Source organism: Mesoplodon densirostris, chromosome 5 (assembly GCF_025265405.1).
Source record: "Mesoplodon densirostris isolate mMesDen1 chromosome 5, mMesDen1 primary haplotype, whole genome shotgun sequence".
Taxonomy (NCBI): Eukaryota; Metazoa; Chordata; class Mammalia; order Artiodactyla; family Ziphiidae; genus Mesoplodon; species Mesoplodon densirostris.
The window spans coordinates 21,823,462-21,847,734 of NC_082665.1; positions in this window are offsets into that span (position 1 = coordinate 21,823,462).

Here is a 24,273-nt window from a genome sequence, read left to right on the forward strand (position 1 = left end):
TTCTATATTTTTGTATATATGGTCATATAAAAATTGGAAATTCCAGTTAGTACAAGAAAGACAATAAAAAGAAATAAAAAATAAAGGGATCAGAAAACAATAAATAAAACTATCATTATTTCCAGATGACATAACTGTGTATATAAAATATCAAAGAAACTATAGATGTACTATTAGAATTAAGGGAATTGAGAATGATGATGGCATACAAACGGATTTTAAAAAATCATTTCCATATATTAGCAAAAACACTTAGAAAATAAAATTCCCAAAATAATACAACTTGTAATAGCATTGACCTTTAAATTCATCTTTACGAAGTACAAGTGTAAAAAAAATTAAGAACTTCATACAAGAGATTTCAATACATTACTGAGAATAATTAAATAAGTTCTCAAAAAATATGGAATATACTTTGGTCATGGATTGACTGACTCCATATTATAAAAAACATACTTTCTACCCAGTTGTTTGTCTATATCCAGTACAGTCTCAGTCAACACCTCAGCAGGTTCTGATTGTAAAATTTAACAGAGATTATACATCTCATATAGAAATGAAAAAGTTAATAATAGAAAAGAAACCTTAATTAAGAAGGGAAACAAAGTTGGAGAATATAGAGTACCAAATATCATTCCTCGTTAAAAATCTAGAAAAATTACAGCAGTGTTATCACAGTAACCCTGTCTAGTACAGTCTAATGCACTATCTGACAGGGATAGATGAAGAGAAAAAAAATACATAAGGGAATGAAATAGAGGTACAAACAGAAATCCACAAATATATGTTCAACCAGTTTATGACAAAGGTGATACTGAAGGGAAGGTTGAAAATTACAATTCTTTAATACATATAATATTGGTTCACGTGGACATCTATATGGAAAAAAATTAATCACAACCCCACTGTACACCATATAGAAAAATCAATTCTGGATAAATTAAAAATCTTAACCTGAAAGTAAAACAATAAAACTATTGTCAAAAATTTCCAAAAAGAAAGTAAAAAAGAAAATTTAAAACTTAGACAAGATATTCTTAATACATATAAAACAAAGAACTTATATCAAGATTATATATATATATATTAAAAATCAATAAGAAAGAGGCATGCAATCCAATAGACAAGTGGCAAAAGCTTTTAATGATCACCTCACAAAAGTGTGTAATCAAATAGTCAATAAAAATGTCAAAAGATGTTCAACTATATTATACATCAGACTATGCAAATTAAGGCCACAATAAGGTACCACTACACATATATTGGAAGGACTCTGCTGAGGGAAATAAACCAGGGACAGAAGGATAAATACTATATGATTCCACTTCTGTGAGGAACCTAAACTAGTAAAACTCATATAAGAAGCAAATACTGATAGAATAGTGGATACCAGAGGTCAGGGGGAAGCAGAAATGGGGAGTTGTTCAATTGATATAGTTTCAGTTATGTAAGATGAACTAGTTCCAGGGCTATACTGTACACCACAGTGCCTGTAGTCAGCAGTACTGTATTATACCCTTAAACGTTTGTTGAGAGCAGATCTCTTTTTTTTTTTTCATAATACATAGTTACAGAATTTTTTTCTTGTGATGAGAACTTTTAAATCTAGTGTCTTAGAAACTTTCAAATATGCAATATGTATAGTATTTTTAACTAATTTGTCATGTGGTATATTATATCATCATGACTTATGTTATAGCTGAAAGTTTGTAAATTTTGACCCCCTTCACCCATTTCAACCCCCAGCCCCACTCCCTCCCCACCAACCCCTTGCCTCTGGCAATCGCCAATTTGTTTGAGCTTAGTTTGTTTGCTTGTTTGTTGTTTAGATTTGAGATTATGTGGTGTTTGTCTTTCTCTGTCTGACTTATTTCACTTAGCATAATGCCCTCAAGTTCTATACATGTTGACACAAATGACAATTTCATTATTTTTATGACAAAAGTATATAAAAATATATCAATATATGCCACATTACTTCATCCATTCATCTGTGGATGTACACTTAGGTTGTTTCCATATCTTGGCTATTGTACATAATGCTGCAATGAACATGGGAGTGCACCTAACTTTTCAAATTAGTGTTTTTATTTTTTGGATAAATACCCAAAAGTGGAATTTCTGGATCATATGGTACTTCTATTTCTAATTTCTGAGGAAGCTCCGCACTGTTTTATATAGTGGCTGCATCAGTTTACATTCCCACCAACAGTGCACAAATGTTCCTTTTTTCCACATCCTTGCCAAAATTATTTTTTTCTTTTCAATAATAGGTATTCCAACAGGTGTGAGGTGATATCTTATTGTGGTTTTGATTTGCATTTCCCTGATAATTAACAATGTTGAGCATCTTTTCATGTATCTGTTGGCCATTTGTATGTCTTCTTCAGGAAAAAAAAATGTCTCTTCAGATTCTCTACCCATTTTTTAACTGGATTGTTTGTATTTTGCTATCGAATTATGAGTTCTTTTTATATTTTAGATATTAACCTCTTATCAGATATATGATTTGAAAATAGGTTCTCCCATTCAGTAAGTTGCCTTTTCCTTTTGTTGATGGGTAGATCTCATGTTAAGTGTTCTTACAAAACAAACGAACAAACACAAAAATAGAGACACAAGGATTGAATGCAGTGATGGTTGAATTGGTATTTACATATGTCCAAACTCATCAAATTGTATACACTTCTTTGCTGCTTTTGGAACTCGCTGTATGTAAACTGAAGTCTTCATGACACATCCTCTTCAAATCATTCATCATGGATTATCCTACAATGAGTATAGTCTCCTATATCATTTTCACCTTGAGGAAATTTTTATTAGTTACACATATCAAATATTCAGTCCATATCTATGTTTCCAAATTGTCTCAATGCTGCCTATATTGTCTTTGTTTTTAATTTAGCATCCATCAAGGTTCATGTATTGCAATTGGTATATATTTGTCATTGATTTATTTTAAATCAGGATAAACCCCTTTCCCCATCCCCATCACTTAGTTGCTTTGGTTTTTCTTCTATGTGACATAGACTCTTTCCATATGCTCAGGGTCAGTTTCATTGTAGATCAGTCTACATTATGGATTTTTCTGATCAGTAAAATTATGGATTTTTCTAAATCATACAGGATAAACATTTTTGAGGGGTGAGTGGGTGGGGAGTGGGGTGTAAAAATGTCACTTATGTGACTGATATTGTTTGTTTATATTTGTATCATATTAGAAGACACTTAATATGAGATTGTCTCACTACAGGCATACCTTGGAGACGTTGCAGGGTTGGTTCCAGACCACTGCAATAACGTGAATCACATGGTCTTTTTAGTTTCCTAGTGCATATAGAAGTTATGTTTACACTACACTGTAGACTATTAGGTGTACAATAACATTGTGTCTAAAAGATGTGTATACCTTAATTTTAAAACATTGTGAAAAATGCTAACCATTGTCTGAGACTTCAGCGAGTTGTAGTAGTAAATAAAATATCACTGATCACAGATCACCATAATGAATATCACGATAATGAAAAAGTTTGAAGTATTTTGAAAATTACTGAAATGTGACACGGAGACAAGACATGAGCAAAAGCTGGTAGGAAAATGATAACGATAGACTTGCAGGGGTGCCACAAACATTTAATTTGTAAAAAATGCAATTATCTGCAAAGCACAGTAAAGTGAAGTGCAGTAAAGCAGGGTGTTGTTCCTGTACCTATGATGACAACTTCATCACTTGATTAAGGTGGTCCCTGTCAGATCTGTCCATTATAAAGAAATATCTATACTTTTTCATACTAATTAGACTGCAGAGTGATGCTTGGAAATTAATCCCAATGATGTTTTTATTTTGTATATAACCTCCTAAACCTCTTTAAGGTGAAATTGTAACAGACAAATGGTCTTTTTATTTGGTGCCTACAACTGCTGTAGTGAAATCACCTGCTGTCCATTCCACTCATTCTCCCTTTGCTTGATATAAGGAACATAGACAACTTCAATCTTAATCTATCTACACTGAATTTGTTTTCTTCCATCCTTCCACACAAATATTCTCCTCTTTCTCTATTTCTTTTTTTAATTTTATTTTGTCATCATTTATAAAAGCAGAAATCTTAAAAACAGTCCTTCAAAGAAAATGTAAACTTTGTGTCTGGGTAGTACGTTCCTGCTAATTCTGGCCCCTGCTTCTTTCTTCTCATTAAGTTCTTTTCTCTTAACATTGCTCACTCACCTAGGCTACCCTTCTCACTTGACAGTACCTGAAGCATAGCAAACCTTTTTTTTTTTTTTTTTTTTTACCTGGATGCTTTCTTGATGTCTAGGATCCATGTTGCCTGGCTATTTCATGATTGTCTCTTTTCCCAAGTTCAAGTCTTTCCATTTTTAATTTACATTTTTCTTATGTGTGACTATGTTTTCCAAAAAGAAGTAATTCCTTAAGAACAGAGACTGTGCCAGTTAAATTCAGTTTTTTACTGCAGTGTCCCCATATTTTAGCACATTAGATAGCCCTTAAAATGTAGTCATCATGTATTTGGTGAATGAATGAAAAAAATGAATGAAATGTGTCTTTGACTTGTTTTCTTATACTAATGCACTGGTAACTGGTTAAATGCTAGAGTTTGCTAATGAACAAGACTTTTGTATTCCAGGGTTTTGTAGCACAATATTGATTCTTGATAAAATAGTTACTGTATAAAGGACTCTTTATCAAAAAACCTTATCATCTCTCACCTGCAGGATTATATGATTCAAATTGAATAATCATGTATAATTGAATGGAGCCCATGACTAAATGGTAAAAATGTAATTTAAATATTTAGTTAAATTAATAATTTTAGTTAAATGACTTGATGTGAATTAGATTTTAAAAAGGATAATCATTCCACATATAGTGCTTACATGTATGGCTTAGAAATTTTAAATTGAAGACATCCTGTAATAAAATATTCATTAATATAGAAAACAAAGTGAACACATTCACACACATATGCACACACTCACACACAAGCAATAACAAGGGCAAAAGAGAAAAGGTAGAAAAGATCCACAATTTATTAGAGAACACAATATAGATGTCAATCAATTCCTTGAAAGCATTTCCCAATTTGTTTCCTTTTTCCCCAAATATTTTGTCCTTAATTGTCTTTAAAATATTTTCCTTTGAAAGATTAATTGTATCTTTAATGTTAAATTTTATTATTATTATAATATAGCTATTTTTAATTTCCACCAATATGTAATAAAATGTTTAAGTTTATTTCCTTACTCAATAGATAGTCTACATGTAACATTTGTAAATTTAATGGTCTATAAAACTTAGTAACTACAATCCCTACAGCAGTATTCACTTTCGTCTTCACTGGCTTCTTAAGTTATTAAGATATTGAGATATTATTTTATTATTTTGTACTGCCATATATTCCCTCTTCACCATTCATATTCTTACAACAAAAGTACTCAAACTTCTAAGGTGAAAGCAAGAAAATATAAAATGGTTAATAATATGTTTAATAATCAACTAATTTTTGATAAATATTTAGTAAAGTTGTTTAACTGCAAGATGTTTGGCCACCAGCTTCCCTTGAGCTACAGTTTCTAAGAATACATGCAAGTGAAATATTACCCCCGAGTAACCCCATTAACCACTAGATGGTAGTATATCCTTTCTTATTTTATAACAATAGTTAGAATTTCAGTTTATTCTTTTAAATTTTGAGTTGGAAAGAATAAAATACTTTACTTGCAAAACAAGTTGAGTACTGTTATGTATTTGTATTATCACATTTTTTTTTATTTTGAGTTTTTCTATAAGATTTTTCAAATTTTCTATTTTATGTGTCCTGGTTATGAGAGAAACTATTGATAATGCAACAATTTTATTGTTCAGGATTTTATTATTCAGGTAATATAGCTATATAGAGATATATGTACATATATAGACATATAATGTGTTTCCTAATTTATAAACAGAAATTTAGCCATTTTAAATATTATATATTAAAATATCTACTTTGTTTCAGTCTATATTTTAGATATTTAAGTTTTATAGGAAAAAAATCTCTTCATCCAAAAATATGAATAGAATTGTTTTATTGGAGAGACTATTGTTAATAAGAAGGGATTCAATACTTCAGTATTCTGAGGAGAATAGAAAAGTCAGTTGAAATAATTAATTGTTTCAAAGGTGATGTCACTTCGTATTTAATTACTTTTCCCTGGCTCTTTTCCCCAAATACTTTGTTGTAACACTGCTAAAAAGGGCAAGATTAATTTCATGTTGCTTTTGATGTTTTCAATATTTATGGACATGAAACCAATGGAAACTAATACATATTTCAGCATATATAGACATCTGCTTGAAAATGTTATTTCTTACAATTGCTGGATGTATCTTCCAACTAAGATGACTTTATTATGAAGTGTTACAAAGAAATAAGGTATTGGAAAATTTCAAATGGTATTGCTGCCAGTTGAAATCAAATAACATTGCTGGTAGGCTATTTTAAAACACATTGTAATAAAGATAATCATTGACATGGAGTCAAATTTCTAGAAATGTATTCCAATGTATAATTATGAAAGTGTGCAATAATTTAACTATACAGATGTTCATTACAACATTTTCCATGGCAGTGAATAATTTGATGCTGCCTGGATACACAACAACTTGGAATTTTAAAAGTCATCAATGATTTCCATTAATGGAATTTCCATGAAATGGAAATTAACCATTAAGCATGTTTCTATACTAATTCACATAAAAATGTATAGAATATTAATTCACATGTCATAAAACAATGATATATTATTTAGGCAAAACCCCCAATATTATTAGATTATAGGCACATTACATAAGAACACATCATAATCACTGTTATTCTATATATATTTCTATATATATATATAAATATTTTAACATCTTTATTGGAGTATAATTGCTTTACAATGATGTGTCAGTTTCTACTTTATAACAAAGTGAATCAGCTTTACATATACATATATCCCCATATCCCCTCCTTCTTGTGTCTCCTTCCCACCCTCCCTATCCCACCCCTCTAGGTGGTCACAAAACACAGAGATGATCTCCTGGTGCTATGTGGCTGCTTCTCACTAGCTATCTATTTTACATTTGGTAGTATATATAAGTCCATGCCACTCTCTAAAATTCTTCCAGCTTGCGCTTCCCACTCCCCATGTCCACAAGTCCATTCTCTACGTCTGCGTATTTATTCCTGTCCTGCCCCTAGGTTCTTCGGAACCATCTTTTTTTTTTTTTTTTTTTTTTAGATTCCATATATATGTGTTAGCATACGGTATTTGTTTATCTCTTTCTGACTTACTTCACTCTGTATGGCAGACTCTAGGTCCATCCACCTCACTACAAATAACTCAATTTTGTTTATTCTTATGGCTGACTAATATTCCATTGTATCTATGTGCCACATCTTCTTTATTCATTCACCTGCCGATGAATGCTTAGGTTGCTTCCATGTCCTGGTTATTGTAAATAGAGCTGCAATGAACATTCTGGTACATGACACTTTTTGAATTATGGTTTTCTCAGTGTATATGTCCAGTAGTGGGATTGATGGGTAGTTCTATTTTTAGTTTCTTAAGGAACCTCCATTCTGTACTCCATAGTGTCTATATCAATTTACATTCCCAATAAGAGTGCAAGAGGGTTCCCTTTTCTCCACACCCTCTCCAGCATTTATTGCTTGTAGATTTTTTAATGATGGCCATTCAGAATGGTGTGAGGTGATACCTCATTGTACTTTTGACTTGCATTTCTCTAATGATTAGTGATGTTGAGCAACCTTTCATGTGTTTGTTGGAAATATGTATATCTTCTTTGGAGAAATGTCTATTTAGATTTTCTGCCCATTTTTGGATTGGGTTGTTTGTTTTTATGATATGGAGCTGCATGAGCTGTTTGTAAGTTTTGGAGATTAATCCTTTGTCAGTTGCTTCATTTGCAAATATTTTCTCCCATTCTGAGGGTTGTCTTTTCACCTTATTTATGGTTTCCTTTGCTGTGCAAAAGCTCTTAAGTTTCATTAGGTCCCATTTGTTTATTTTTGTTTATATTTCCATTTCTCTAGGAGGTGGGTCAAAAAGGATCTTGCTGTGATTTATGTCATAGAGTGTTCTGCCTATGTTTTCCTCTAAGAGTTTTATAGTGTCTGGCCTTACATTTAGCTCTTTAATACATTTTGAATTTATTTTTGTGTATGGTGTTAGGGAGTGTTCTAATTTTATTCTTTTACATGTAGCTGTCCAGTCTTCCCAGCACCACTTATTGAAGAGGCTGTCTTTTCTCCACTGTATATTCTTGCCTCATTTATTAAAGGTAAGGTGACCATATGTGTGTGGGTTTCTCTCTGGGTTTTCTATCCTTTTCCATTGATCTATATTTCTGTTTTTGTGCCAGTACCATACTGTCTTGATTACTGTAGTTTTGTAGTGTAGTCTGAAGTGTGGGAGCCTGATTCCTCCAGCTCCGTTTTTCTTTCTCAAGATTGCTTCGGCTATTCGGGGTCCTTTGTGTTTCCATGCAAATTGTGAATTTTTTTTTCTAGTTTGTGAAAAATGCCATTGGTAATTTGATAGAGATTGCATTGAATCTGTAGACTTCTTTGGATAGTATAGTCATTTTCACAATGTTGATTCTTCCAATCCAAGAACATGGTATATCTCTCCATCTGTTCATATCATCTTTAATTTCTTTCATCAGTGTCTTATATTGTTTTTGCATACAGGTCTTTTTTCTCCTTAGGTAGGTTTTTTCCTAGGTATTTTATTATTTTTGTTGTGATGGTAAATGGGAGTGTTTCCTTAATTTCTCCTTCAGATTTTTAATCATTAGTGTATAGGAATGCAGGAGATTTCTGTGCATTGATTTTGTATCCTGCTACTTTATCAAAATAATTGATTAGCTCTAGTAGTTTTCTGGTAGCATCTTTAGGACTCTCTGTGTGTAGTATCATGTCAGCTGCAAACAATGACAGTTTTACTTCTTCTTTTCTGTTTTGGATTCATTTTATTTCTTTTTCTTCTCTGCTTCCTGTGGCTAAAACTTCCAAAACTATGTTGAATAATATTGGTGAGAGTGGACAACAGTGAATTGTTCCTGATCTTAGAGGAAATGGTGTCAGTTTTTCACCATTTAGAAAGATGTTGGCTGTGGGTTTTTCATATATGGCCTTTATTATGTTGAGGTAGGTTCCCTCTATGCCTACTTTCCATAGGGTTTTATCATAAATAGGTGTTGAAATTTGTCGAATGCTTTTTCTGCATCTCTTGAGATGATCATATGGTTTTTCACCTTCAATTTGTTAGTATGGTGTATCACATTGATTGATTTGTATATATTGAAGAATCCTTGCATTCCCGGGATAAACCCCAGTTGGTTATGGGGCATGCTCCTTTTACTGTGCTGTTGGATTCTGTTTGTTAGTGTTTTGTTGAGGATTTTTGTATCTATGTTCATCAGTGATATTGGCCTGTAGTTTTCTTTCTTTGTGACATCTTTGTCTGGTTTTGGTATCAGGGTGATGGTGGCCTCATAGTATGAGTTTGGGAGTGTTCCTCCTTCTGTTATATTTTGGAAGGCTTTGAGAAGGATAAGTGTTAACTCTTTGCTAAATGTTTGATAGAATTCACCTGAGAAGCCATCTGGTCCTGGTCTTTAGGTTTTTGGAAGGTTTTTAATCACAGTCTCAATTTCAGTGCTTGTGATTGTCTGTTTATACTTTCCGTTTCTTCCTGGTTCAGTCTCGAAAGGTTGTGCTTTTCTAAGATTTGTCCATTTCTTCCAGGTTGTCCATTTTATTGGCATACAATTGCTTGTAGTAATCTCTCATGATCCTTTGTATTTCTGCAGTGTCAGTTGTTACCTCTCCTTTTTCATTCCTAATTGTTTTGATATGAGTCTTCTCCCTTTTTTCTTGATGAGTGTAGCTAATGGTTTATCAATTTTCTATATCTTCTCAAAGAACCAGCTTTTAGTTTTACTGATCTTTGCTATTGTTTCCTTCCTTTGTTTTCCATTTATTTCTGATCTGATCTTTATTATTTATTTCCTTCTCCTAACTTTGTTTTTTTTTGTTTGCTTGTTTGTTTTCTTTCTGTGTATACATATTTTTATTTATAATCTATAACCCATTTTAGTTATATTTTTATCTTAAAAAATAAAAACATTTTACAAATACAAAATAATGCATATTTCTGCAACATTGGAATGGATCTACACTTATGATTCTATGTTTACTAACTTATTTACATTAAACACGTAAACTTATATGAAAGATTAATAAATATCAAAATTGTACTTTGATAAAATTTCTACAAATAGATATAATTCATTGTGAAAATAGGTGAAGTGAAAAATATGTTTCAAGAGTTTATTGCCATTTATTTTCTCTAGAACAAATTTAACTATATAAATAATAAATGTCCATTAAATACTAGTTGTAGAAAGGTTTATAAAGCCTTTTCACATCAATTTAATCATATAAATGTTTGAAACCTGATGTATGTGATAATTGTCGTAACCTTTCAGGTCTCTCAAGACCTCCTGAGATTGTGAGTAAGGATTAGCTATCCTGGAAATCATATACAGAGGATTCTGTCTCCATATTAATTAACATAATAAAGTATTGAGCATAAGCTTTATTTGAATAAATATAGTAATAATGAAAATTCTCCTTTAGTAGATCAAGTGTATATGCATATTAATTAAATTTGTATTACATATGAAGTATATTTCTTCAGATCATTATCAATGCCAATATGCATTTTAAATTATCAAATATATATTAGATTTTTAATAAATATATTATAGCATAAATCAGAACTCCAAAAATGTCCAATTCATCTGAATCCATTAAATCCATTGCGTATGGAAGCAATTGTTTAGATATATATATTTTTGTGTTTCAATTGGCTTCCATTTAATCATATCATTAAGGAGTTCTTATTGCACTCCTTTTCATTATAAAGCATGGAACAAAATTCTAATAATTATCCATTTATTCTATTTGACATACCAGGTTCTCAGATTTTACAGTTTTCTATAGCTCTCCTAGAAGTCATGGGAAGAAGGCCATAGCTCAATCTGGTACACAAAATTTGAATTTTTGTGTCTGCAAGCATAGACGAAAGCAGAAAGAAACAGGGAAAGTAATAGTTCCTATTCATACTTACATCAGAAAAGTTTTATTTATTAAATCTGATTTTGTATTAGCTAGCATACATTATATATGTATATTCACTTATTTCCTTAGTAACAGGAATTATGTTTAATGAGATTAAACCCTCCTTCTCTTCATCTCTCTTCTTTCTTTTTCCTTCCTGTGTTCCTTGCTTCCTTCTTCCATTCCTTCCCACCTTTTCCCCTTCCTTGTTTCCTCCCTTCTTTCCTGTAAGAAGACTTGACATGAGATCTATGTTCTTAATTTTTAAGTACATAAGGAAACCTTATTAACCAGAGGCTATAATATTATACAGCATATCTCTAGAAATTATTTACTGTAGACTGAATGTTTGTATCCACCCAAAATTCATAAATTGAAGTCTTAATCCCCTCCATGTGATGGTATTTGGAGATAGGGCTTTTTGCAGCTAATTAGGTCATGAGGGTGTAGCCCTCATGTATGGGATAAGTGCCCTTACCATAACAGAAGTGAGAGAGATTATCTCTCTCCACCATGTGAGGACATAGCAAAAAGGCAGAATTCTGCAAGCCAGGATGAGACCTCTCATCAGACGCTGATCAGCCAACACCATGATCTTCGACTTACCAGGCTTCAGAACTGTGAGAAAAAGACTTCTGTTGTTTAAGCCACCTAGTCTGTAGTATTTTGTTACAGCAGCCAGAGCCGACCAAGATGCTATTCTTCTTGTATAACTGAAACATTTTACCTATTGAACAGCAATTCCACATTCCCCACTCCTCCAGTCTCTGACAATCACCTTTCTATTTTATTTTTTCATTTATCTCATCAGTGCTTTATTAAATGTTTATATTTTAGTTGAAATATCTTGCTAATTTTACCACTATGTAGTTCATGTTTTTGGTTGCAATCATAAATAATATATACTTTTACATTTTTCAATGTTCAATTATTTTCTACTGAAATATAGAAATATAAGTGATATGAATTATTGACCTTGTATTTTACAAAATACTAAATTTATTATTTCTGGTAGTGTTTCTGTAGCTTTACTGGATTTTTTAAAATGTAAATAATCCCACTCTCTGCAAATGAAGGCAGTTTCTTTCTTTTCAAGCTCTTTCTCTTTTACTTCTTTTTCTTGCTTCATGGTACTGGTTGGGGCATCCAGTACAATGCTGAACAGAACAGACATTCTGAGCATCTTCCCAGTGGTAGGGGAAAGTGATCTGTCACTTGTGATTAATGATAATTTGTGCTCATATAAGTCTGCTGGCAATATATGTTCTCCATTTTATCCATTTGAAAAGTTTTTACTGCTTATATTTTTGAAAGATATTTGTCTGGGTACAGAGTTAGATGTTGACAGTGGTTTTCTCTGGCATTATAAAAGGATCTCATTGCATTCTCTTTTTGCCCACATCATTTCAGATAAGAAGCATGCTTTCATTCTTATATTTATTTATCTGTACCTAATGAGTTTTTCACCTCTGGCTGTTTTAAGATTTTATTTTTAGTATTGGCTTTCAGTAATTTGATTTTGTATGCTTTAGTGTGGTGTTCTATATGTTTATCTTGGTCTGGGTTTATTGAGATTCTTGGCTCTCTGGATTTAAACTTTTCATCAAATTTGAAAAATGTTCAGTGATTTTTACTTCACTGTTTTGTGTACCCCTTCTCTTATATTCAAGTAATGTATATATTTGATTGCTTGATATTGTCCCACTTGTTAAAGTGAGTGTGGTTAATATTTCAGCCTTTTTTTCTCTCTTGTGTTTCATTTTATATATTTTATGTTTTCTGTAAATATATAATAAAATATATAAAAATTCTATATATTTTATGTTTTCTTCAATAGTTCCTGAAGTGCTCTTAAATTTCAGGTGTACTTCCAGAATTTATATTTGGAGCTTTTTTATATCCTTCTTTTCTCTTTTCATTACATTTATGTATTACTTTACATATTGAGTAAATATGTATGAGTATATGTAGTATATATATATATATATATATATATATATATATATATACATATATATATATATATATATATATTCAATAGCTGTTTTAACATACCTGTTTGCTTTCTTTACCATTTCTGTTTATGTTCCTATCAACTTTTTTTCTGCTGATTAAATTAAACCTTTAAATGTTTATTTGTAAGCTCTCTTAGAATAGGTGTAGAACAGCTTTTGCTCTCAAATTAATTAACGACACTTCTTAGGCATGGCTGTTTGGGAATCTTTGCTAAATGCTCTATGTATTTAAAAGGGCTCTTTCCTTAATGACTATCTTTTTGTGACCTCTTGGAATTTTTTGACTTGAAGCTCCCTAGTAATTTTTCTTTTGCTGGAAGATGTTCTTTCCAGGCCTCACAGTGCATACTGAGATAGGTAATCAACTAAAAGCTCCAAGAGGATTCATTCATATTTCCAGAATTCCTTCCCGGGAATTGCTTCAACCAAGTCGCTCTACTCCATAAATTATAGTTCCTTTAGCCATTTCAACTCTGATATCTGTTTCATCAATTGAGTGAAATTGCTGGGCCCTGTTCTGCTGTCACCCTTCCTGAACTGGAGTCCATCTATTACATACAACCACAGGCCTGGGTGATGGTAAGAGTCACCTGATTTGTTCTCTTTCTCTTTCTGCTGCTTTTTGTTCCAGATCAAAAACATGTTTTCTATATTTGTTTATTTTTCTACTTGCTTATTTTGTGTGGGTAACATTAGGACAGTGTTACTCTCTCATACATAAAAGCAGTGCCAGGAAGTAAGATTCCATTAGTAGTTTTACGTTTCTTCATGGTCTGAACTTCCTAAGCAAAAATCTCTGACAACCAAGAGATGAGTGAGTAACTTGGAAGTTAGAGATTATGTCCTTCTCTCTAGTGGTTTAAAGTTTTATCTCCCCTGGAGCCACAGGTTTACATTCCAAATGGTAATGATTTTAGAGATTTTCACCTCTTATCCACTGAAAGGATTTTTATCTTAGGAAGATAAGGTCTCTTTCCTCCTGAGGAGAAGAGGGAAGTTGTGCAAGCCTGCCCTAGGTAAGCTTTGAGATTCGTGATTACAGATTTTCTCTACCATGAGGCAAACCCACATTTTGCATGTACCAGTGACATTTGACTCAGTGTATTCTCCAGGGAGGAAACTGGAGCATGTGGAACTGTCACTAAGATCTGATGCAAGTAAACAATTGACCTGATTTTGATCCAGAAACCTCATGTTTACTGTCAGGATAAAATAAATAAATAAAATATTTAACACGTCAAGCAAATGTCACAATAATGTTTTATTAAATGATGCCCTCGGTCTTCCCTGGTGGCGCAGTGGTTGAGAGTCTGCCTCTCATCCCCCTCAGGGGATGCGGGTTCGTGCTCTGGTCCAGGAAGATCCCACATGCTGTGGAGCGACTGGGCCCATGAGCCATGGCTGCTGAGCCTGCACGTCCAGAGCCTGTGCTCCTCAACGGAAGAGGCCACAACAGTGGGAGGTCCGCATACTGCAAACAAACAAACAAACAAAAATAGATGTCCTCATCTTCAAACTATAGATTTGATAAAGGTAATATAGTTAAGAGAACATTGTTAAGGAAACAGTTGGCCATATTTAAAGGAGAAATTGCACGGTTGAAGATCAGATACAATACCAAAGATTTCATAATATATTTCATGGTGGTCATTGCTACAATTCAGAATCCATCTATCTTAATGTTATAGCAATTACTAATTTATTTATTTTATTTTTAATAGTTCTTTATTGGAGTATAATTGCTACTTACTTTAAGAGTCATGTGATTTTTCAAAAACCTTTACAGTCCAATATTAATTATTAAATAAGTTCTGTGATCATGGATCATATATATACAGTACACAATCATTAGCAAATGAAATTGATTCTTTAAATTTATATTTTCAAATAAAATTTATAATTTCTTGAATTACTATCTCTTTGTGACATATGTGAAAGAATGTTTAAGTTTTTTAAAAAATGATGCATTATTTTTGAAATAGGCTTTGCTGCCCCAGAAAGGATACTTTCCCCTCTAGCTTTATTCAGGTATAATTGGTATAAAATCAACTGCACATAATTAATATACACAATTTGGTGATTTTGGAAATATGTATCCACATGTTATCATCACCACAATCTAGGTAATAAACATATTTGTCACCTCCAAAATTTCCCCTTAGTCCTTTTGTGTTTGTTTGTTTTTTTTCTCCATCCCACTCTCAACAAAGGTATTTTGAATATAACAAGTAGCTATGACTTGTACATATAGTAACAATTTAAGAAATATTTCCCAAAATAAGTGCTCTAGAGGTGACATTGGATCTTAACATGGCTGTGATTAATGAAGTTGTTAGAAGCTGTTTCTTATGAGGTTTTTTCCAATGTTAATTTTTTTTAATACAGACTCTCTTGTATGTTTAAGGGCCCTGGTTAATTAGAAGTATTTTCTTATACAAATGAGAGTTTCATTCTGTAATATTTTAACACTCACTAATATTTTAAAGAAGAATTTATGATATGATATCCCCCAGTAAAAATGTTTTTTGTAAAACCACAAAGAACTATAAGTGCTGTTTAAACCCCAATTGTTTGGAAGATAATTTGTATATTTCTACCTTATTAAGATGTTTACATTCTGGTAGTTAGTTTAAAACTCAAATAATCTATTACATCCTTGCCAAATAAAAATCACAGATCCACCCCCTCCTGTATCACTGTCAAATGCTAAATTGTGGAGGGACAAAAAACCTTTAAATATGACCATCCTGCCTCTCACAGAAGTTTTGCATATAGTACATATCAAAAAGTATATAATTCATTTATTTATTGAACGAGAAAAATCCTGATATTTTCTAAGTATCTAACACTAGAACATGCCACAATTTTTTATTTGTGCTTGAATTATCCACACTGATGTTACTCTGAGATTGGTGCCCTTGCTATAGTGATGAATTACCAGAATGGTCATGGCCAGGCATCCTGATCTCCATGGGAAAAACAGTCACAATATGTCTTCAAGGACATCACTGATTTCAGGAATGAATGTCACCTGCAACCTCACCAGTTCTCTTTCCTGAGAAACCTAACGTTTCAATATCTAATAGTCTGTTTTCTATCACTGACAGTTTTCTTATAGCCTTCATTCATTTAAAGCTTCCTCAAGCTCTTTAAGTGTCTGTTTTTCAAAGGCACCTGATCACCCCCTTTAAGACTTCATTCTTTTTCTGTCACATCTTGTCTTATTGCTAGAAGTGTTGAGGTTGTCAGTGATTCATAGTCAACTATATAAGGAAACAAGATGAGTATTGTATGGCAAAAGTCATTTGATGATACTTGTTCTTGTTGTATAAATTCATTCGATGTTATATCTTACTAAAATCTAAAGGAAAAACCTGACGTATCATATAATTTAACAATGGAGTAAGAATTATATTGATACTTAAATATTCATTTAACTACCCTTAGCTCATTTTATATGAGTTCACCAAATAAGTAATTTTTTAACAGCCTTGGGCTTTCTATCATAAAGTGGGATTATTTATAATAAAATTCTACTGAAGAACAGATTATTCTATGGCCATAATTTATCTATTTTTCATGACAGCTGTGAAAATTTAAATAAAATAGTTCATTATTTCTCTCTCTCTCCCTCTTTCTTTCTCAAAATAACTTCTAATAACTCAGCAGTAGATCAGGTTGCTCTAGTTGTTCAATCAGCACAGAAACAACCTGATTTACTGTTTCATGAGCCATTTATTTCTGTTCATTCTTTTAAATCCCTCCATACTCCCAAATTCCCAATGCAAAATAAAAATGACAAAGGAATTGTTTTGACTATTTAGATAAAGATCTTATTATATCTGTTTGCTGTAATTTCCAAGGCTATGATGTATTAGCCTATATTTTATGACTAATCTAGTTGCTCATAAAATATATGCATACAATATATTTTTTGCAACTGATCACAAAATATTAGATAAAATATCTGCTCTAATCAAATGTGTATCCCAGGAGAGTAGCAAAAGGAAAAGTGTGTATACTGCTTTTATGTTTATGTAGATATTTAGATCTTTAAATAACTATAATACAAAAGAAAAATATTTTTCAATAATCTTTCACATTAAGAAACTAAAAAAAAGTAATCACAGAGTGAGAATACAGGAAATAGTAAAACTAAAAGTAGAAAATAATAAGAGAAAAAGCAAATAGAAAAAAATTAACAAAAATTTAAAATTCTGTCTTTAGAATACAGATATTAAAAAATACACAGAAAATTCTAAATACCAATATCAGTATGTGAAAAGACACAGAAATAATAATAAAATAATATTATAAGCTATTTAATGACAATAATTTTAACATAATAGGATCAAAAAAGCTTTGTAATATCCTACTTAAACTAGCAGAAGAAAAATTAGAAAATTTGAATAGTTCTCTATTACAAAATGAATTTGTAATTCGAAACAACCTTCTTTCAAATAAATATTCAGTCCCAACTTGCTTCACTGCTAAATTCTGTCAAACATAATAGAAAGAAATAATAGAATAATACACAATCCCAGGAAACCGATAATGAGGATAATCCCCAACTCATTTTATGAAGCCAGAAAAATCCAATAGTAAAACCTTATAAAGACATTACCAAACAAAAACTGGACACTACTGTACTTGAACATAAGTGTAAAAATCTTCAAATAAATATTGGGACATTCATTCAAAAATGTATAACAAATTATAATACTTCATGACTAAGTGAAGCTTATTTAAAGAATGCAACCTTGGTTTAAAATTAGAAAATCAGACAATAGTATTCACCACATTAAAAGCACAAAGAGGAACACTCATATATTATCTCAATAAAGGCAGAAGATAAAAATAATTATGTATTCATGATTTTTTAAAAGAAGTCTCAGAAAACTAGGAATATAAATCATACTAATAGTTTTCCACGGCTGCTATAACAAAATTACCACAAACTAAGATACTTAGAACAACAGAAATTTATTGCCTCCCAGTTCTTTTGGCCAGAAATCTGGTATTAAAATATCAACTGAGCCATGTTCCCACTGAAGGTGCCAGGAGAAGATGTGTTCTAGGTCTCTCATTTAGCTTCTGGTGGTTCTTTGGCTTATGGTAGTGTAACTCCAGTCTTCATAATGTGTTTTCCCTATTTATCTCCAAATTTCCCTTTTTGTAAAGACATGAGTTATACTGGATTAGGGGTCACCATATTCCAGTATCACCTCATCTTAACAACTAATTATATCTTCAATGATCTTATCCCAAGTAAGGTCACATTCTGAGGTACTGGGATTTAGGGCTTAAACATATGTAAGCATTAAACCAGAATGTGATGTTCATCCTAGGTAAACTGCTAACAGATTGCAAAGTCAGAGAGATATTTCACCCTCTTATATTGCCAAGCAGATGCAACCTGTCCAGTACATGGTCTCAATATAATAACTAGTCCTCAAGTAGGAGGACTTGACAGCATGATTAGTCACATGCAGTTTATCCAAAATTCACTAGGTACTTGGATTTTTTTCTGTGTTAGATTTTATTTATTCAAAGGGAAAAGAAACCTCATGTCTTTATAATATGAAGTAGTTCTGCAAATTGGAGTGAAGTGCCTACCTAAGTTAGACCCTTACCCTCCCACAGAAACTGGGAGATTACTTAAATTACAGAAACCAAAAAAAAATAAAGATGTTAATTCAATATTTTGTGTTTCTAATTTGGTTTGATTTGAAAACATTTCTTGAAAGTTCAAGCATTAACCATTTTTGAAACCTTACACCATTTAAATTCCTACACTTTCACATCATTTGGAGAAATTTTTCAATTAAGACAGAGTAGAAAGCAGATGAAAAGGCAGAAATTATGTGTAATAGATTGATTGCCTTAATGGCCACAAACTTACAAAATAGGAAAACAGTAATTGAGAGATTATTTGTAGCTAAAAATCCTGAATGGAAAAGGGCATCAGAAAAAAAGGTGCCAGGGCACAAATTAATTTCTTGCTGAATTTCTGATTACTATGTTCTTCTCTTAAACAACAATTTTACTATATTTTGTTACACAAGTAAGTATTTTTTTTAATATCTCACAACTTTGGCATACCTCTGCTTATTTCAAAATAAGATCTACCATTTCTTACCCTGGGAAAATAATTTACACCAGTTACATAGTACTAATGCTAATAATCTCTGATATATAGCTTCCTTATGCCTGAATTTCTACCCTGGTTTTAAACGCTTCCCTTTAGAATGGTTAGCACCTTTTCTGAACCATGGAGCCTATCTTTTGTGCTTCTTTTCTAATTTATTTCTTTTTTTCCCCCACCCAGTCTCAATCTTCTGCCTGTTATAGTCTTCTATAACTTATTTTCCAGTGTTATGACATTTTTTCTTGACTTACTTTACTGGTTAGGATTTACAGTACAATATTGAATAGAAATGGTGATGATGGATATTTTTGCTTTTTTTCCATTCATAAGAACAAGGTGTTTAATATTTCAAATATTAACTATAATATAAATGGAAATTTTATTAGTACTTTTTACCAAAATGATGAAATTCACTTCTGTTATGGATTGAATTATATGCCCCCAAATACATATGTTATAGGCTTCTGACACATTTTCTTTTTTAAAGCATTTTGAGCCATTTGAAATGCACATATAGATATTTCCTAACCCATCTCTAGTCTAAGCTATAAGCTATCCCCTTTGTATCACTGTCACATTTTCTACTATTACTGGGATTGTCTTACAAATGGCATACAGTGGCGTGACTTACACTGACATCTTTTCCTTATGACAAAATTCTAATTTGACTTGGTAATTCAGTGACTTTATCACTCTTCAATCCCCATAGCTGAAAACTTTAAGCACACTTAATTCCATTCCTCCCCATGGCCCTTATCAATCACCAAATCCTAAATTTCATTTTTAAAAATTGTTTAGTATGTAGTTATTCCCTTGTATTACATATTGCTATCACCTTACATTAGACCCTTCACATCTCAAAATTGTGTCAATCTATAAAATTTATCTCTCAAAGTCTACTTCCCCTTCTCGTTTCTACCTGCCAGATTTCTACCATTTCTACCACCAATTACTGCCAATGTCTCCCACCAGATTAACTTTCTCTAAACATTGCTTTCAATGCAATATTGAAAACTCAAAATCCTCTCTAAGAACTAAAGCCTAATCTCAGTAGTCTGACATCTGTGGACTTCTGGAATATGGTTTCTCCCTTACTTTCCAAAGCTCTCTCTCCTAAATATCCTATGTATAAATATTCATTAATATGTTAAATGCAAAATAAATGTTTTGTTTTATAAGGAATACATTTCACTCTCACTGTTTTCAGTAACTCAATATAATTTATATTTTAATATTTCAACATTTAATTTATATTCCATAACAGAGTGGAAACAATCTGAGTTGGTTAGAGATTTCCCAAATCTAGCACCTTCCCCAGATTTGGGTTTAATTCTAAGAAGATAATACATTGCCAATGAAAGATTGCAGGAATGGGGGTGGGTGTAGTGATTCATAGCTGTCAATACAGATGTTTCTACATTCTTGCCTGATTCTCAGGTTTTAGCCCATTTTGATTGCTGCTAAAATCACCCTGGTTTCCATGAACATCATCCATTCTGTCTGATTGTCATCTTATGTCCCACATTTTTATGTCACCAAATCATTGATTGAGAGCCGTGGTAGGACATGAGGATCTCCGAGTCTGGTTTAAAAGTCCAGCCTGCCTAGACTCACTGTGCAGTCTTTTCCCACTGCCTTCTTCCCGTACACACTCTAGGATCTACCTCATTTCTCAAGTGCACAAAACCCATCTGGATATTGCTGCTCTCCTGAAGTCAAGGTCAAAACAAAAACATAAGTTTCTTCCATTTTAGACTTAATGGTATCTAGAATCTTATGCCTTGCTTTCCTCATTTCCTACCACCTGAGGACAGAAAATCTTGTATTTATTTATATTTTTCTTAATGGATGAGGGAGAACTTCTAACTTAATTAAATGCACAGGCAACAAGGATTTTGACTGATTTTCTTTATTTACTTGAATGCCATCTGTTTTTGGAACACAAAGATGTAGGAAGAGATTACTTTTTATTTCTGCTATCCTCTCATGGATCCTCATTTGTGACAGTGAACACAGAATAGGCTTCTTCCATGAATAGGGAAAGGAGACAGACAAAGAAAGTTATGTTTATTTGAGAAAATAGCAAATCATTTAAAATATAGTTCCAAATTATTTTATTTATACTGATTTATTTTACACAGAGGTTTTTTTTTTTTTTTTTTTTCCTTGCATGTCAGGAAACTTTACTGGACACAGTGCCTACTTTGAACCTAACTGATTCCTCACTTGCACTCAAAATATATTTTCCTTTTTAAAATCACCTTCAAATTTTGTTTTTTCTTAAAGTTTTCTATGAATACTCCAGATAAAATTAGCCACCTTTTTCAAGTTTTCTATATCACAAGACAGCTTAGATAATCTCATCTATTTGCTTTTACATCTTTGGCTTTCTAATACTGCTTGTAGATATGCCTATGTACAACTAACACAACTATATAGCATAAATCATGAACCCAAGGGCACCAGAAGACAACAGGATTAACCCACAGATAAAGCAGATATGGAGCCTGTATTAAAATACATGTCTTCATCAGAGGGCATATATATCTCTCCGGATATATCTATCTATCTATCTATATATATATAGATAGATAGATAGATAGATATAGATATAGATAGATATATACATAGATATAGATATAGATAGATACAGATAGATAGATATAGATAGATAGATAGATAGATAGAAATATAGATATATAGATATATAGATATATATTTCTTAACATCTTTATTGGAGTATAATTGCTTTATAATGTTGTGTTAGTTTCTGCTGTATAACAAACTGAATCAGCTACATGTATACACATATCCCCATATCACCTCCTTCTTGCATCACCCTCTCACCCTCCCTATGCCACCCCTCTAGTTGGTCACAAAGCACCAGCTGATCTCCCTGTGCTATGCGGCTGCTTACCACTAGCTATCGGTTTTACATGCGGTTGTGTATATATGTCAATGCTACTCTCTCACTTCATCCCAGCTTTTTGTCCCCCTCCCCGTGTCCTCAAGTCCGTTCTCTACGTCTGAGTCTTTATTCCTGTCCTGCCCCTAGGTTCTTCAAATGAACCACTATTTTTTTGGATTCCATATATATGTGTTAGCATAGGGTATTTGTTTTTCTCTTTCTGACTTACTTCACTCTGTGTGACAGACTCTAGGTCCATCCACCTCACTACAAATAACTCAATTTCATTTATTTTTATGGCTGAGTAATATTCCATTGTATATATGTACCACGTCTTCTTTATCCATCCATCTGTCTATGGACACTTAGGTTGCTTCTATGTCCTGGCTATTGTAAATAGTGTTGCAATGAACATTGTGGTACATGACTCTTTTTGTATTATGGTTTTCTCAGGGTATATCCTCAGTGGTGGGATTGCTGGGTTGTATGGTAGTTCTATTTTTAGTTTTTGGGTTTTTTTTAAAGAAATTTTTATTATTTTAACATCTTTATTGGAGTATAATTGCTTTACAATGGTGTGTTAGTTGCTGTTTTATAACAAAGTGAATCAGCTATACATATACATATATCCCCATATCTCTTCCCTCTTGCATCTCCCTCCCTCCCACCCTCCCTATCCCACTCCTCTAGGTGGTCACAAAGCACTGAGCTGATCTCCCTGTGCTATGTGCTGCTTCCCACTAGCTATTGGTTTTACATTTGGTAGTGTATATATGTCCATGCCACTCTCTCACTTTGTCCCAGCTTACCCTTCCCCCTCTCCATGTCCTCAAGTCCATTCTCTAGTAGGTCTGCATCTTTATTCCTGTCCTGCCCCTAGGTTCTTCATGACCACTTTTTTTTTGATTCCATATACATGTTTTAGCATACGGTGTTTGTTTTTCTCTTTCTGACTTACTTCACTCTGTATGACAGACTCTAGGTCCATCCACCTCACTACAAATATCTGAATTTCATTTCTTTTTATGGCTGAGTAATATTCCATTGTATATATGTACCACATCTTCTTTATCCATTCTTCTGTCGATGGACACTTAGGTTGATTCCATATCCTGGTTATTGTAAATAGTGCTGCAATGAACATTGTGGTACGTGACTCTTTTTGAATTATGGTTTTCTTAGGGTATATGCCCAGTAGTGGGATTTCTGGGTCGTATGGTAGTTCTGTTTTTAGTTTTTTAAGGAACTTCCATACTGTTCTCCATAGTAGCTGTATCAATTTACATTCCCATCAACAGTGCAAGGTGGTTCCCTTTTCTCCTTACCGTCTCCAACATTTATTGTTTGTAGATTTTTTTTTTATGATGGCCATTCTGACTGGTGTGAGGTGATATCTCATTCTAGTTTTGATTTGCATTTCTCTAATGACTAGTGATGTTAAACATCCTTTAATGTGTTTGTTGGCAATCTGTATATCTTCTTTGGAGAAATGTCTATTTAGGTCTTCTGCCTGTTTTTAGGTTGTCTCCCAGGTATATTTACATGGACTTTATTTGTAAGTCTTGTTCGTAAAATTCATCAAATCTTGTGGCTGGAAAATTTCCTCCATGGTACTATAGATACATCTACTATTATTTTATTTTTTTCTTTGCGGTACGTGGGCCTCTCACTGTTGTGGTCTCTCCCGTTGTGGAGCACAGGCTCCGGACACGCAGGCGTTCACAGGCCTAGCCGCTCCATGCCATGTGGGATCTTCCCAGACTGGGGCATGAACCCATGTTCCCTGCATCGGCAGGTGGACTCTCAACCACTGTGCCACCAGGGAAGCCCAATATTTTTTTTATTGCCTAATTTTCTGCTACATATGTAAATTGTACCAAGAAAACAATTAAAACAATAAAGGTGGGATTTATTTCTGAGAGGATAAATGGTTATGGATAAGGATTAACTACTACAACAACTCCATACTTAATTATTAGAATACAAAATGACTTAAAATTATTGTGC